The sequence below is a fragment of the Cryptomeria japonica genome, chromosome 10 (assembly GCF_030272615.1).
Source record: "Cryptomeria japonica chromosome 10, Sugi_1.0, whole genome shotgun sequence".
NCBI classification, from domain to species: Eukaryota; Viridiplantae; Streptophyta; class Pinopsida; order Cupressales; family Cupressaceae; genus Cryptomeria; species Cryptomeria japonica.
In genome coordinates, this window is record NC_081414.1 from 218,125,195 (window position 1) to 218,143,376 (window position 18,182).

Below are 18,182 nucleotides of genomic sequence, written 5' to 3' on the forward strand. Positions count from 1 at the left end.
TTGCATCATTCTATCTATCATTTGCAACAAGGGAATAGAAATCCTAATAGGTATCCCGTGGCTCTCTCTTCCACAAAAAGAAGTAGCCAATTGTGTGATACCTCTAGGCTCTTTCTTATTCCACAAATGTGTGATTGAAAGTGAGATTAGGGCATGTTTGCTTAGTGTCACTTTTTCTCTTACACAATTACAAATGTAAATAGGTCTAGGCAACCGGTACCAGAAAACTGTCTCAAAAAATGGTAGCGATAACTTGGCAGAAAATGATCCAAATTCTCTACAGATTAGGAATAAGATAGATGATCAAGTCTTCAAGAAAAATCCAACTCCTTAAGATCCGGTGAGCCAATTCTAGAAAATGAAGAATGCAATGTTGAAACTGCAAAATAGAAAGCAAAACAAAAAGGAAATATTTTTGGCTGATGCAAGATTGCCAAGAACCAAGGATGCTCCTGCATCAGAGGTCTTCTTTCTCTAAGCTCATTCTCATTAACAGATTTCAAGGTGCTTGATGTTGTTTCAAATTTGGTGTCCCTATTGTTTTTGGAAGCTTGATTGAGATATTTTGGTAATTGCCAAAGTGAGTCAAATGGATTACTGGTGATGGTAAATTTCTCTGAGGATTTCTCATGCCAGATTTTATTTATTTTTTAACATCACTGTATTTCTCTATAGACTAACTTTCTACTCCACTACCTACAATCAAACTCCTCCAGTACCCTACAATATCTGAATGTTGATGTTACCATGCTCTCTAATCAAACTCATGTTGCTTTTATTAAAAGGCTCTTATAGGTCACTAAGGTTGACAATGACCAATTCTTGTTAAAGTTGAAGCAAATAATTATTAGGTTAAAAAAATTGTTTTTTTCTTTCTATATTTGAATAAAGATTCAATACAATAGAGGACTAATGAATGGATAATATGAATTTTGTAGGGCGGGGATTGTGATACTCACAATAGAAGATCAGCTTGAGAAATTGAATGTCACTAGGGATGCCTATGTTGGAATGAGAGCTCTTCTCATGTTGGTCGATTTCACCATTACTAGCTCTAGGGAAGCCCGAATACTATCCTAACAAAAAAAATTTCTTGTTTTGAGCTTGGATTATTAGGCTTCTAAATTATATTCAGACCAAGGAAAATATGTTACAAAAATGATAAGTTTCTATCACATCTCATTTATTTAATTACTTTAATAATGCAATAAATTAGATTAAATTATTAAATGTAAATGAAGAGATGAATTAATTATGATGTCATCATTTTTTCATTATGTTTAAACTACAGTTTTTGGACTGATCTTTTGATGTCTGAATAAGTGTGATTAAGTGTAGGTGAGAGTAATATGGGGACATGGTTAAGAAGAGGAGTCTAGCCATATGGTAAATAACGGTCATGATTGAAACTAACACACACACCACTTAGTTTCATGTAATGATTTCATATTTTGGATGATATAATGGATGTTTTTGAGTGCTTTATGATGCTTGCATACTAACATTATTGCATTACGTGAAAAATGGAATTAAACTTGCATAACATGTTTGCAATTACATATGCACACTTGTATATCTTTGCTTGATGATAAGAATCTATCGACTTTTTTGGGTATGGATATTGTTATTTTATTACAATGAAATGTTCATACTTTATATGCACATGCTTGATATATGAATACTAGATATTAATAACAATTCTTTTTATATATATATATGTTTGTAATGTGTATATGATCGTATTGATATATACATATATGGATACACTCATCAATATGTATATCAGTATGGTCATAAATACACATACCTGGATACAAGTAATAATATTTACAATTTGATTATAAAACCAACATGACTATGGAGGTCATTATTGTAGTGTCCCTCCTAGACTCATATTTTTTTTTATGCTTTGATAGACTTGTTTAGACTCATGGTTGATGTTTTGATGATATTTGATCAACACTTACGATCTTATTTAGACTCTAGATGCTTATTGATGATGCTGGATATTTGATATGACTCATGGTGTTGGATGACTTATATGATTGATGATACATTCTAGATTACTTGATGGATGGATTCACATTGAATGGATTATATGCACTTTTTATTCCTATATGGACTATATGATTAATGATGTTATGATAGTTCTAACCCCTATTTCGTGATTATGGTTTCATGTGATGCATTGATGTTGTTATTGTGTGACTATCTTCATGAAAGGGATGATGCCTTATCACTCATTGCAAGCACGATATAGTGTTGTGATTCTTTTTTCACTTGCATGTTTACCATGATATATATATGTTGCATATGTATCATATTGTGTTTTGGTGGTGGTTGCAGGATTGAAGGTACCAGATATCGACTCCACCTGGTCTCACAGGTTTGAGCATGTCCTATCCCAATGGAAAGTTGTTGGAGATAGCATGAGTTTCCTTCACTCACTCTAGGATTAGTTGTTCACCTTGTTAGTTGGTTTGTGGTGCAATTTGGTGGTTAGAATCTTGTGTTGATGTTTGCCCCTTTGTCGGGTTTCTTTAGGTGATGTGGTTGTGTGGGTATTATTTAATTAATAATCGGGTTTATATGATTTATTAATGATTATGATTTATTATATAGCATGGTTATTTATTTATTTATTTAGGTTATTTAGTGTTTAATTTATTATTTGATATTTAATTTATTGTTGATATTTTGTATTTATTTAATTGGGAATGATTTATTTGATCTAATTTGATTTAATGTTTAATTATTTTGTATTAACTATTTATTGTTTTATTATTTATTGATTTATTAATTATTTAATATTTATGCTTTATTGTTGATATGATTTTTTATATTTATTTATTAGTTTCTATTTATACAAGCCTTTGTTTATTTATTTATTAGTGTGATTTGATTTATTATTCTTAACCCATTCATATTTATATTACTACTTTAATATTATATGCATAACCAGATATAATATAGAGTTTACCGACCCTCTTTCCTGATTGGTTGATTTTATAAAGGTAAGTAAATAATACTATTAAATAGTATTTACCGTAATAGTGTGCAAGCTAGGTATGATATATAGTTTTATCAAATTTTTTGATTGGTCGATGAATTTCTATAGTTTAGAGTTTGATTTTTATTTATACAGTTTTTTGTGTATGTTGTTGGGTTATCTTTCGAGAGATTTTGATTTGCATTTTTGGATTTTGAATTCATTGGAGCTTGGATTGAAGATTGTTTGATGGAATTGGATTACTCTTCATCGAATTGTCTTTTGTTTGGATTATGATTTCCAGGTTGGAGCTTTAAACTCCATTTTCTACATTTTTCTTTGGAAAAAATTGCCTTCACTATGAATATTGAAAGATTGTTTGAGCATGGAATTTGATGTTAAATGGTTTTAATCTAGTTTTGGGAAATAATTTATGAGTATTTAAATATGTATTATGAATTTAGTGAAAATTTGAAAATGTTGTTTGTCAGGAACGTTTCCTCTGCATTTTTCCATTTAATCTGTGTTTTTTCTTTCACATGATCTAGTCTGAGTTTAAATGAGCTTTTGGATTGTTATTTGTTTCCGCTTATGAGTTTTCTGCATTCCTTCAAGTTTATGTGTTTATTTGCAAGATCGATGTGTATGTGACCTTGTCAGGAGTTGTTCTTGGATGTTTCTATGAAATTTCTTTTTCTCAAGGCCTATCCAGTAGATGGCTTGTGTATATTTTAGGCATTAGAATGCCTTATAAATTTGGAATTTAACCTACCTTTGCATTAATGTACCTTCTTGAGTTGATGTGTAAGTTTTGGTAGAGTCTTGTGCACTTCTGAGTGCGATTGTGACATGATTTTGATGTTGGATTCCATTTGTATGTTCATAATATTTTGTTTATGTGTTTTCTTAATGTTAATTTATCCTCCCGCACCTTCTGGGAGTGTCTTTTGGTCAGTCGAAAGTCCCTTTGCAAATTTGGACAAGTTTCATTCCATGATTGGTCTATTTTCCTTGTTTTCTGCATCCTAAACCCAAAACGCCTTTTTGTGGTACCAAAACGCTAAATTTTAGACCCAGAACACTAAAATATCTCCCTGGAATGCTAAGCTGAGTTTTGATTGCCCTAGACTATTTCAAGTTGCAGGTTTTGTTAGTTTTGGTCATTGTGATTTCTTGGTCTAATTTTTAAAATTTACCAAAGGCATTTTGTGATTGCATTTGAGTCCGTCAAATGTGTTTATGATGTTATCTTGACCTTTGCATGTTGGTTTTGTGCTCCAGTAAGAGGTTTTGTGCCTTACCATTGAGGTTATTGTTCTTATGCTTTTATGCTCCAGCGAGAGGAGGAATCCTCACTGTTGAGGAATGAATATGAAAGCTCTAGTGGGATGAGCTTGCCTCACCATAGATGATTCGAATGGATTTGGATTATCTTTTTATTTCATACTTATACTCTGGTTCATTGTTGCATTATGTTGGCGAAGGCTCTTATTTGCATTTGTGTATGTGTATCTTGTTATGCTTTATTTTTCTTATTGATGTTGTGACTGTCATTTGTGAGCCTTCATGATGTTGTTGTGATGTTGTTTTGATCCGTGTTTCACCATAAGGTTATGGTCCATGGTTGGGAGATTGGGCTCGTGCATGTGTAGGACCAGGGTCATGAGTAGGTTCCTAGAGAGGATGCTTAGGGTCTAAACCTCTCATGGGACCACATGAAGAGTTTAAATGATTAATTACAAGTGATAACCATAATAATTGATTAGTGTGTTTGGGTAATTAGGAATTCACTTAAACAAGATAATGAATATGATTTTTGATGCCCCACTCATAGCCCTTGAGGATAGACCCAAGATGGGATTGAGAAGACCATTGGAGCGGTAAGACAAACTCCCTTGATTGCCCATAGGTTGAGATGGCTCCACATGTCTATCAAGGTATGGTGTGGCCCCTTCTTTGTGAGGATAGCATGTGATGACACTCTTCCCTACATGTGTCCATTATCCTCATGCCTTTATTTTTTATTATGCCTCTGGGAGTTTATTGATTTATGATTAGCTTTGTGATGTGATTGGATTCATTGCTATCTTGTGGTTTTCATGTTAAAGTCCGTTAGTTGTTAGGTGTCATCCTAGGTCTTGAGTGTGTGTTGGAACCCCATGTCATCTCCTAGCATGGGGGGTGGTTCCTATTTGGTTCCACATGGCTAGGTGGTTTGATGCCTTCTTCCATTGGGATTCTCTTCTTTGGATGCTAGAGTGCGTGGTTGTGGATTCTATGGTTCTCTAGTATGCGAATGATTTATGGAGTTTCTATGTATTAGAGATTGCTGGATATGGTTTCTCATTGCCACTACTAGGATATGTTGTTTTCATTGATGTCAACATATTCTTGTGATTTATTCTGGTGTTATTGGGAAGATTTTTTGATCCAGTTTTATAGTTTGGTTTTGTTGATCATTGTTTTGCAGAATCCGGTATTTCCTCTAGTATATTTTGGTATAATCAAATCTAGTGCTGAGACTTTGGGATATTATTTTGGATGGTCTTGTGTATCTTCATTTCAAATGGTTCATGATTTGGTACTCCACAAGTTATATTTCTTCGTGATAGTTGCTAATTGGTTGTGTTCTTGAGCTTCTAGACGTTGACCGATGAAGATTTGAAAGTGGCATTGGTGCAACTCTTCCATATGATTCTAACATGTTTTCTGGTGTTTCCTAGTTGTGTCCTATTTTTTTTTGTGATCCGCATTGTTATTTGTGTGATTTTTTGATGGTTTTCATGAACCGGTATTGATTTTCATGTCATGCGGTATTTCTAGTGGTGTAGCATGTTGCGGTTGATCTTGGCATGATTTTTGGTGGAGTTGATCATTTGGAAATTTGACTTAGGACCATGTTATGCTATTTAAATCATTATATTGGTCTGGTGGTCAATCTTTGTATCGTTTGATTTAATTTTGTAATTGAGGGTTGAGGGTTTAGTCGACCTTGTTATCAAGGTTGATGAATTGTATATATAGGTGAATTATTCATGTAATTTGGGTGTTGATGGCATGTCTGTATTATCAGAGAGATATTTGTATGCAAACAAGTGATTTATCATTCAATGTTGAGTTTGAGGTGAGATTAGTGTTGCAGAGCAGATAACTATTCTTAACCAGAATTGTAATCAGGCATTTGGAGATGTTATTCTTTCAGTTCACTTCTTCTGGATTGTAGTCTGAATCATATTGTAAGTTAGTGAGACTTCCCCGAGGGTTGTAACCTTTTGAGCAAATATCTTTTGAGTAGTGAGCTCTAGGCAGTGTGCTTCAATGCATGTGCATTCCCCATTTTAATATTTTCACATACTTCTGCAAAGTATCATCTTACTGTGGGTAGGTTCCCACTGTGATTTTTCCCTTAACCATCTTTTTCATGTCAAAAATCTTGGTATTGTGTGTTGTGTTGTTTATTTGTTTATTTTTTTATAGATGTAGTTTGTTAGATCTGTTGTTGTGCTTAAAGTTTTATATTCCAGTGAAGACTGATTCACCCCCCCCCCCCCCTCTCAGTCTTCTTTCTTGGTTGCTACTAGAAATTGGTATCAGAGCTAGATCCTTCGGTAGAAGCTTTATCACTTGAGGAGATCCGGGATGGCAACTTAAGGTATTATTTTCAAGAAAGGACAGTTCAAGATTTGATGGAAGCAACTATACTATATGAAAGAACCAAAAGGAGGTGCACTTGAAATGTCTTGGAGAAGATTACTGAAAGATCACAAAGAATCCCTATGTTGTTCCTTAGAATGGACCATCTACTCCAGATGCGGTTAAGGAAGCCAAATATAACATCAGAGTGAGAAGCATTACTTAGTGCCCTGAGTGATTTAGAAATGAAAAATGTTATGGTACCTCAGACTGCACATGAGATCTAGGAGAAGCTTGAGATCCTATATGAAGGTAACAAACAGGTGAAAGTTGCTAAGTTGTAGAGTTTAAAAGGAAAATATGAGACATTGAAGATGGGATATGATAAGAACATACATTATTTTATGGCTAAGGTGAATTACCTTGTCCTAGGTATTAGATGTGTCAGTGGAAGAATTGAGGAAGATGAAATTATTTATGAGGTGTTGAGATCTTTGCCTCCTACTTATAAACATAATGTTGTTGCTATTGATGAAATTCGAAGTGTGACTACAGTGACAAGAGATGTATTGGTTGGAAACCTTGTTGCATTTGAGCTAAGTGAGTTTGGAGAGTCACATGGAAAGTCTGATACAACATTTAGAGTATCTACATTTGTACCAGGTAAGCATAAGTATGATCCTAATGAGTGTAGAATATCCAGATATGAGAGAGAGAGAGAGAGAGAGAGAGATTGATTGAAGAGCAAGAAAGAGAGCTTGATGAACTTGAAGCACTTATTGCCCAGAGATTGCCTAAAGGTGTCAGTAAGTATGATGGAAAGTTGCCTTTGAAATGTTTCTCTTGTAATAAGATAGGACATTTTTCTTCTAGATACCCAAAGAGAATGGCTAAGTATGGTAGGCATGATAAGTTTGATAAGCATGATAGGAATGATAAATATGAGAAGCATGAGAAGTATGATAAACCTTATAAGTCTAATAGGAAGTTTAGGAACTAGAAGAACTATTATTATCCTGCAGATGAAGGTGTTACAGATGATGAATCAGATGGAGATAAAGTTGTGTTTATTGTCATTAAAGAAGATAGACCTTTACCTATTGATTCCACTAGCTATTCGATGAGGAGAAATCTTTGGCTGCTGAGGTAGAAGAAAAGGATGAATGGGTGACTGACAGTGGTTGTTCACATCATATGACTAGAGATAAAAGAAAATTTGTAAGCATGGAAAGTTATGATGGTGGAATAGTTAGATTTGGAAATGACAAAGCCTATGTGATCCATGCGAGAGGCTCTATTTATTTTGATGGTAAGTATAAAACTAATGATGTCTTGTGTGTGGAAGGTTTAAGGCATAATATTTTAAGTGTTGGATAGATGGTTGATAAGGGTTATGATCTACAATTTAAGGATGGTAAATGCAAGATCTTGAATGCCTCTAGTATACAGATTGCATCTGGGACTAAGACTGAAGGTAACATTTTTCATTTAAATGCTCGTGAGAAAATTTGTTTGATTGCTAAGATAGATTAAAGTTGGTTGTGGCATAGGATAATGTGTCATGTAAACTTTGATTCAATGATTAAGATCTGTTCTACACAAGTTGTTAGAGATCTGCCTAAGATTGTTAAGCTTGCTAATCTGGTATGTAAGGAATATCAATTGGGTAAGCAAACAAGAATTTCTTTCAAGAGAAAACAATATACATCTAATGGAATGCTATATCTTGTACATACTGACCTATGTGGACCTACAAATGTTAGAAGTGTGCAGGGTGATAGATATTTTATGTTGCTAATTGATGAGTATTCTCAGATGATGTGGGTTGTCTTTTTGAAGGAGAAACCAGAAGCATTCGACAAATTAAAAATATCCAATCTTAAGGTGGAAACTGAGTCTAGTTTGAAGGTGAAATGTCTGAGATCTGATAGAGGTGGAGAATTTTGTTTCAATGAGTTCAACTCATTCAATGAGATGCATGGAATTAGAAGACAATTCTCTACTCCTAGAACTCCTTAGCAAAATGGAGTTGTTGAGAGATACAACAAAACTGTTTCGGATGTTGCAAGAACTATGTTGATTGAAGGAAATTTTTCAAAGATCTACTGGAGAGAGGCCATTAACAGTGTTATTTATACATTCAATAGAATTCACATCAAAGGTGATATCAGTAAGACTCCTTATGAGCTTTGGTTTGGTCATGTTCCTACTATAAGATATTTCAGAGTATTTCATAGAAAATTGATAGGATAACTGGTGAACAAATGAGAGGGGGGGTGAATCAGTTGTTAACAGATTATAAATTTTAATCCACAATATAACCTTAGATAGATTAAGTACCGGTAAAGCACAAACAAATGCCAATAGAAATAGATACTAGTAAACAATACAACTTAACAATTAACCAAATAATCAATGTAAAGCAACCATACCACATAACACCATGATTTGTACATGGAAAACCCAAAAAGGGAAAAACATGGTGGGAAGCCTACCCATAGTCAGATGATACTTCTGTAGAAAGTATGTGTTACAATGAGGGGCCTGCACTTGCAGGAAGGCACACTACCTAAAGCGTACTACTCATTACAAAAGAGTCTCACTGACTATAGAGAGGCTACAACCTTCTCAAGATAAATGGACAACAATCCAATAGAGTGAACTACTGGAAATAGCATCTACTATGTCTAATTACAATCCTGGTTAAGCTCAATGCCAGAGGACTAAATCCTCTTTTGAAACCAATCTGATCACCAATGATCAATCAACTCCTTTGCCTGAATGATATTACAATATTTGCGCATTACATTCCTTGACCATGACCTTTCCAATAACCATGATACTTTACAAAGAGTTTCTACCTCTTATTTATACAAATACTAAGGCCTAAACCAATTAGGTTGGCCACCTAAAGATATTACAATTACATAATTCCTTTTTACAATGATATGCCATGTTGGCTTAAGATCAAAACAATAATACCAAATCCATAAAACATCTTGAATCATACAGGTAACATGTAGAGTACACGCTAGCATGATACTGGTCCATAACCTAGATAGGAACCAGACCTATTCTGGGTCCACCACGCCAAAGCAATGTCTTCAATCAATTGAAGCATGATCAAGGAACATCTTCAGCATCCTAAAATCCTCAAAGAAGCTACACCAACACCAATTGTGCACCCTGTCATGATTCCTCAATGAAAGCTCTATTGGTAAAGCCATAAACCAATGTCGGTAAGGGTTTACCAGTGTGTATGATAACATCCAATTATCAAGCCAATACCAACTGACCAAAACATGCTTATGGAGCATATAACACAGGAACTCCAATATACTTTACTGATCCAAACATGTCGGAAGAGTCCAATAGATAATCTCTTCTATCAGTAACACTAGATCTTATACCAATAACCTGTCTATCAGTAACCATCTATATCAGTCAGTGTAACTTTGTTTGCCAGTAACAGCTAGTGTTGGCATCAATAATAAAACATCAATGCCACACATAATCAATTCACCCATAGTGCCAACAATCTCCCCCTTTGGTATTGATGGCAACACTAGATGTGAAAAAAATCTAAGTTCCAAGAAATGCCAAACAAGTCTCCCCCTATGAAAGACAACCAGCAATCAATAGCTCTCCCCTAGTGAATGATATCTTTGTAAGGCTCTGAACAAATCTCTCTCCCCAATGTATATAACTTTTCTTTTATTTTCATATCAATATCTCTCCCCCTTTGACATCAATGCCAAAAACCTGACAAAAATATCAAAGCAATGATATAAAATTCTCAATCTCAAAGCTGACTACCCCCTAATGAGTAGTAGCACCATTCATCAGTGCCGGAATGGATAATATTCCTAATAATGTATATTAGACTGATGGCAAACTTCATCAATCAAGTCTCTGCCAGAGGGGAAAAAACCCCTAACCTGTCTCTCAAGTATTCAAATGATTCCTTAGACATCAGTTTAGTGAATATGTCTGCAATATGTTCTTTAGTGTTCACATAAACCAATTTGACTTCCTTTGCTTCTACCTTGTCCTTCAGAAAGTTATACTTTATTGATATATTATTATTCTTAGAGTGAAATATCTGATTCTTGGACATGTTAATAGTTGCGGAGTTATTATAGTAGATAACTACCGGTTCACTACAATTTACCCTGATATCCTTCAACATTTGCTTCATCCACAAAACTTGAGTGCAATTAGTTGCTACTGCAACATACTCAACTTCTGCAGTAGATAAAGAAATGCATGACTATTTTTTGCTTATCCATGAAACCAGTTTCTTTCCAAGAAAGAAATCTCCACCAGAAGTGCTTTTCCTGTCATCAGTATCACTTGCCCAATCTGAGTCAATATATGCACATAAAGTGAAATCATCATTTCTAGAATACCATAAACCATATTTTGTTGTTCCTTGCAAATACCAGAATATACTCTTTACTACACATTCATGATTTTCTTTAGGATTACTTTGATATCTTGAAACAATACTTACTGCATTCATAATATTAGGTCTAGTCTGAGTTAGATATAATAGACCACCAATCATAGATTTGTACCTTGTCAGATTTACCGGTGAAGAAGTATCCTTGATAGATAATTTCTCACTTGTAGCCATAGGAGTACTTACCAGTTTGGAATTCTCCATACCAAAAAATTTCACAATTTCCTCATATACTTAGTTTGACAAATAAAAATGCCTTTGTTAGTTTGAGTAATCTACAAACCTAAGAAAAATTTCATCTCACCAATCATGGACATTTCAAATTTATTTTTCATGTTGTTAGCAAATTCCATGCATAATTTATCTTCTCCTCCAAAAATGATATCATCAACAAAGACTTTGATAATCAAAATATCATTATCAGTGATTTTATAATATAGATTACTATCAGCACTTCCTTTAGTAAAACCAAGCTTCAAAAGATATTTATCCAACCTTGCATACCAAGCTCTAGGAGCCTATTTCAAACCATATAAAGCTTTCTTCAATCTACAAACCATGTCTTTGTCATTTGTTAGTGTAAATCCATCAGGTTTCTCAATGTAAACTTCTTCCTCAAGCTCACCATTCAAAAATTTACATTTAACATTCATTTGATAAACCTTATAGTTCTTATAAGCTACATAGGCAAAAATAGTCTAATAGCTTCAATTCTAGCTATAGGTGCAAATGTCTCACCATAATCAATTCCTTCCATTTCAGAATATCCTTTGCAAACCAATCTAGCCTTTTTCCTTATAACTTGACCATCCTCATTCAGTTTATTTCTAAAAACCCATTTAGTTCCAATAACATTCTTATTTTTAGGTCAAGAAACTAAAGACCAAGTTTCATTCTTCTCTATTTGATCTAATTCATCTTCCATGGCCTTTAACCAATGTTTATCCTTACAAGTTTCAATAACAGTTGTCGGTTCAACTTGAGAAATAAGACATACCTCTTCATTTGCCAGTTTTCTTCTTGTCATTACTCCCTTGTTCCTATCTCCAATAATTTGATCTTCAGAATTATTTAATCTTACATACCTTGGAGTCTTTTGAACTTCAGGTTCACCACTCGGATCATCAGTCACAGTTGAATTTTGTGATTGTGCAAGTGTAACTGTTTCAACTTCCTATACCGATTGAGGCATTTTTGGTTCAGTTATGATCATTTACACTGTCGGTTCCCTGTCATATGATATAGAATGATTTATGTACTGTTCATCCACTTCCACATTACCACTTTCCACAATTTTCTACAATCTTTTGTTATAACATCTATATGCTTTGCTCTGAATTGAATAACCAAGAAATATCCCTTCATCACATCTAGGATCCAACTTTCCAATTGAATCATCTCTTTTGATATATCATTTACTTCCAAAAATTATGAAATACTTAATGGTAGGTGTATGTCCAAACCATAGTTCATAAGGGGTCTTACCGGTCTCATCTTTAATGTGAACTCTGTTGAATGTGTAGACTGTTGTACTCACTACTTCTCTCCAGTAGATATGAGGCGATTTGGTTTCCATCATCATAGATCTAGCTTCATCCAAAATGGTTCTATTCTTTCTTTCAACTACTCCATTTTGCCGAGGATTCCTAGGTGTAGATAATTGTCTCCTGATTCCATTTGTCTCACAATAACTGTTAAATTCATGAGAAGTGAACTCACCACCATGATCTGATCTTAGACATTTGATTTTCAATCCATTTTTTGTTTCAACCTTCGCTTTAAAGATCTTTAATTTCTCACAAGCTTCAGACTTTTCCCTTAGAAAAGTCACCCACATCATTCTAGAATAGTCATCAATAATCAGCATGAAATACCTATCACCTTGAAAGCTTCTAGTCCTTGCTGGACCACATAAGTCATTGTGAATCAAATCAAGTACATTATTAGATTTATCATGTATGCTTTTAAAAGAACTTATGACTTGCTTACCCAATTGACATTCCTTACATACTAGATTATGAGGCTTCATAATCTTAGGTATATCTCTGGCTGCCTTAGTTGAACTGATTTTAATAATACAATCAAAATTAGCATGACACAACCTCTTATGCCATAGCCAACTCTCATCAATATGAACAATCAAACATGTCTTATTACCAGTGTTCAAGTGAAAGATATTACGTCCTGTCTGAATACTTGTTGCAATTTCCAAACCAGTTTTGTTAATGATTTTGCATTTTCTATCCTTAAACTGAAGTTAAAAACCCTTATCAACTAATTGACCAACACTCAAAAGATTATGCCTTAAACCTTATACATAATAGACATTATCAATTTTATGCTTGCCATCCAAAGAAATAATACCTCTACCTTTGATCATGCATGCCTTGTCATCTCCAAGTCTGACTTGACCACCATTGTATTCTTGGAGGGACAAAAATTTCCTTTTATCTCCATTCATATGATGTGAGCATCCACTATCAATTACCCATTAATCCTTATCTTCAACTTTTGTTTCCAGGGCCTTCTCTTCATTTTTGATAGTCGGTTCTAGTTCATCTTCCTCCAAACCATAGAACACCCATTCCTTTCCATTTCCAGATCCACTAGCTGAGTCTTTTGTCGGTTCATCTCCAGAGTCATCAGTTACTCCTTCCTCATCTACTATGTAGCAATTTTTGTTTTTCTTGAATCTATATCTATTTGGGTTAGGCTTGAAAGTTTTCTTAACTCTTTCCTCAAGCCTTGCATTCCTTTCAAGACATCTAGATGCAAAATGACCAATCTTATTACATCCAAAACATTTAAAAGGTGCTTTTCCTTCATACTTACTTCTAGTTGGACCTTTAGGTACTCTTCTAGCAAATAAGGCTTCAAGTTGTTCAAGCTCTTCATCTTCTTTCCTCATGTCTTCCAATTCTTTTGCATATAGGCCTCTCCAATCAATTTTTCCAGTAGATGTTGATGACGATGCATGAAAAGAAGGTTCAGACTTCACATCTCTAGAAGATCCAAATTCTTCAAGCTCAAAAGTAGATAATTTCCCAATCAGAATGTCTTTGTTGACTGAAGTGTTTTCCATTGTTCTTAACTCATTAATTGCAGTTGCCTTCATCTTGTAAGCCGATGGAAGGCCTCTCAAGAATTTGGAAACTATTTCATCTTCACTTAAAAATCCTCCACAACATTTAATTCCCATAACAATCTCACTTACTCTTTCCATAAACACAACAATTCTTTCATTTTCTTCCATTTTCAAGTTTTCATACCTTACGCAGTAACCATCAAGTTTAGCAATTTTGACAGTAGGGTCACCTTCATTCAGAGTTTGCAATTCGTCCCATATAACCTTAGTCAATGATTTGTCAGTAAATCCCATGATCTGTTGATCAGTAAGTGCACATAAGAGGGCTTCTCTAGATCTACAATCATTTTTCAATATTCTTATCTAGGTCTACAAGAGAAGGATTTTCGGATGCTGAATCATAAGGTGTGTATCCTTTCTCAGTGATCTCCCAAATATCCTTGCCAAGACATCTAAGATGAGTCTCCATTTAAATTATTCATATCTCATAGTTTGTTCCATCAAGCTTAGGTATTTCTCTTCTGAAAATAGCTGTCGATGGATTAGAAGTGTTAGCTGCCATAGGATCTACCTCAAGTGGTTAAGCTTCTACAAAATAGGACCAAAGCTTTGATACCAATTGTTAGGATAACCAGTGAACAAATGAGAGTGGGGGGGTGAATCAGTTGTTAACAGATTATAACTTTTAATCCACAATATAACCTTAGACAAATTAAGTATTGGTAAAGCACAAATAGATGCCGGTACAAACAGATACCGGTAAACAATACAACTTAACAATTAACTAGATAATCAATGCAAATAAACCATACCACATAACACCATGATTTGTATGTGGAAAACTCGAAAAGGGAAAAACCACGATGGGAAGCCTACCCACAGTCAAATGATACTTCTGCAGAAAGTATGTGTTACAATGAGGGGCTTGTACTTACAAGAAGGCACATTGCTTAGAGCGTACTACTCATTACAAAAGAGTCCCATGGACTACAAAGAGGCTACAACCTTCTCAAGATAAATGGACAACAATCCAATAGAGTGAATTGCTAAAAATAACATTTACTATGCCTAATTACAGTCTCAGTTAAGCTCAATGCCGAAGGACTAAATCCTCTTTTGAAATCAATCTGATCACCAATGATCGATCAACTCCTCTATCTGAATGTTATTACAATATTCACACATTACATTCCTTGACCATGACCTTTCCAATAACCATGATACTTTACAAAGAGTTTCTACCTCTTATTTATACAAACCCTAAGGCCTAAACCAATTAGGTCGACCACCTAAGATATTACAATTACATAATTCATTTTTACAATGATATGCCATGTCGGCTTAAGATCAGAACAATAATACCAAATCCATAAATCATCTCGAATCATCCAGGTAATGTGTAGAGTACACGGTAGCATGATACTGGTCCATAACCTAGATAGGTACCAGACCTATTCTAGGTCCACCATGCCAAAGAAATGTCTTCAATCAATTATGCATCCTGAAATCCTTGAAGAAGCTGCACCAACACCAATTGTGCACCCTGTCATGATTCCTCAATGAAAGCTCTACTGGTAAAGCCATAAACCAATGCTGGTAAGGGTTTACCAGTGTGTATGATAACATCCAATTATCAATCCAATACCAACTAACCAAAACATGCTTATGGAGCATATAACACATGAAGTCCAATATACTTTAGTGATCCAAACATGCCAAAAGTGTCCAAGTCCAGTGATAACTTTAAGAAAGCCCCCCCCCTCAATAAAAGATATAAAATATTGGCGAATTTTTATTTAGTTTGGATACAAATAATATTTTTTATTAGCGAATCTTTCATTTTTTAAAAGAAAAATATTAATTTTATTGGTGATTTTTTTGGTAGAAAATCTTGGAGAATCTTATAAAAAAATACAAGTATTTATTAATTACCATTGAAAATAATTTTATTTTAAAAAATAAATTCTTATAAAAAAGTAGAGGTCTAAGGTGGAAATTATTAATGATTTTAAAGGGTAGGTACTACTTTATTTAGTTACTACCATTAATTCAAATGAATTTAATAGCCCTCTTTGTATTTTGTTACATAAAATGTACTTAAAATTTATAAAATTCATTGTTTTCATACCATTGATTTCCATTGAGGTTAACAATTGCAAAGCAAATCAACCCCCATAAGCATTACAACTTGTAGGGACAATTTATCTCATGGAATGCAATGATACTCATTAGATCATATTTTGAATCAATGATGGCAACTAAAGATTGCTAATAAAACCCTAGAGTAACTAATAAATGTGATGTATTATTGACAAATTAATTTAAATTTTTATAATAAATTATAAAATTTTGACGAATTTGATCCAATCATGTATTGAATATTTTGGTGAATATTTGAGTTAAAAAATTTAATAAAATAAACTCTCTGGCGATTTAAATAAGACTAAAATAAAATTTTGTAAAAATGTGGCGATTTAGGTCACCTTAAAACTTGAATTATTAGCCAGATTTTGATTTCCAAATTTTAAAAAATAGCCAATTGGCGAATATTAGCCACTAAAAAAATCACTATGTCCAATAGATAATCTCTTCTACCGGTAACACTAGATCTTATACCAGTAACCTGTCTATCGGTAACCATCTATAATTATCACTCAGTGGGGTATATCCCTCAGATTCATTATCACTTAAAGGAGTATATTCCTCGGACTCATCAAAACTTATCACAATTGGCCTTATAGGAGAGTATTCTAACTCAGGCTCTTCTTCCTCTATAGGAATGGTCTTTTTAGTAAGGGATTCAGTTGGGTCTCTTACTATCTCAACACTTTCTTTATCTTTAGCAATTGGTTTCACAACAAGAGGAACATTTTCCTCTTCACTAATCCATCCTCTACTATTAATCTCCAAATTCAACTTGTGAAGTGACTCATAGGTCCTAGTGTTATAAAACCTAGAAGCTCTAATACCAAAATGTAAAGACATAAATTTATCTATTAGACATAATCTACTCTTTATTCATTAATAAACTCATATGTAAATTCAAAAGTCTATTTCATACATTCAATAAGGAAATATCAATAAGTTGATAAAAGAATCATAGATATACAATTTTCATGTAAAATGAAAGATACAAATTTCTCGATATATAAATCCTTATTCCCTACTTAGGCTTTCATATTGCCTTAAGTAATATACATATAGAAATAAGGTGAGATACATGCATCAATCTCCATTCTGAGTCACTTCCTTTCAGTCATTTGAAGGAAGACGAGAACAAGATTCAGGCACTTTTTCCGCCCAACCTTGAAGCTTACACTTCCCCAGAATTCTTGATCAATCAAGAATACCCAACCTTGCACGAATTGTTTTAACCAAAGAATTAGAAAGGCTAGAGGGAATCTGGTGCATGCCTAGATGATACAAGAATTTTCATTTTTCTAATTCATTTAAAAAACAAGCATTCACTATCATTCAAGGATATGGTAGAGAGCATAAAATAAAGAATTCCATCTATTTCTATGGATAATTAAAATAATTACTCGGTCGAGTATAATGCCATGAATAGCAAATAAATAGTTGGAAAAAGCAACTATTCTCTTTAAGAATCCACATTCGACACCCGTCCTAGAAGGTAACTTTCTATACACAAGCCTATCCATAGCTTGGTTCCCACAAACAAGAATACAATTGAGAATACAATCTTTTTTTTAAAATAGAATAACATCTTCCCTATAAACACTATTTCATCTAATTGAAGACAATCTTTCAAATTTTGGAAAACAATAAAATTTCATAAGCAATATAATTTCATAAGCAATTTTTCTAATAGATACAATGTAAAAGAAGGTGTAATCACAAGTATGATTTTTCTTTCATAGAAGACATAAGGTATGCGAACACGTTCTTTAATTGAAAATATAAACTAATCATTTTGACAAATATCACTTTTTAAGCAATTAAATTAACTAACATATATTTCTCTTATGAATTCCTTTTATCTTTTCAAAAGA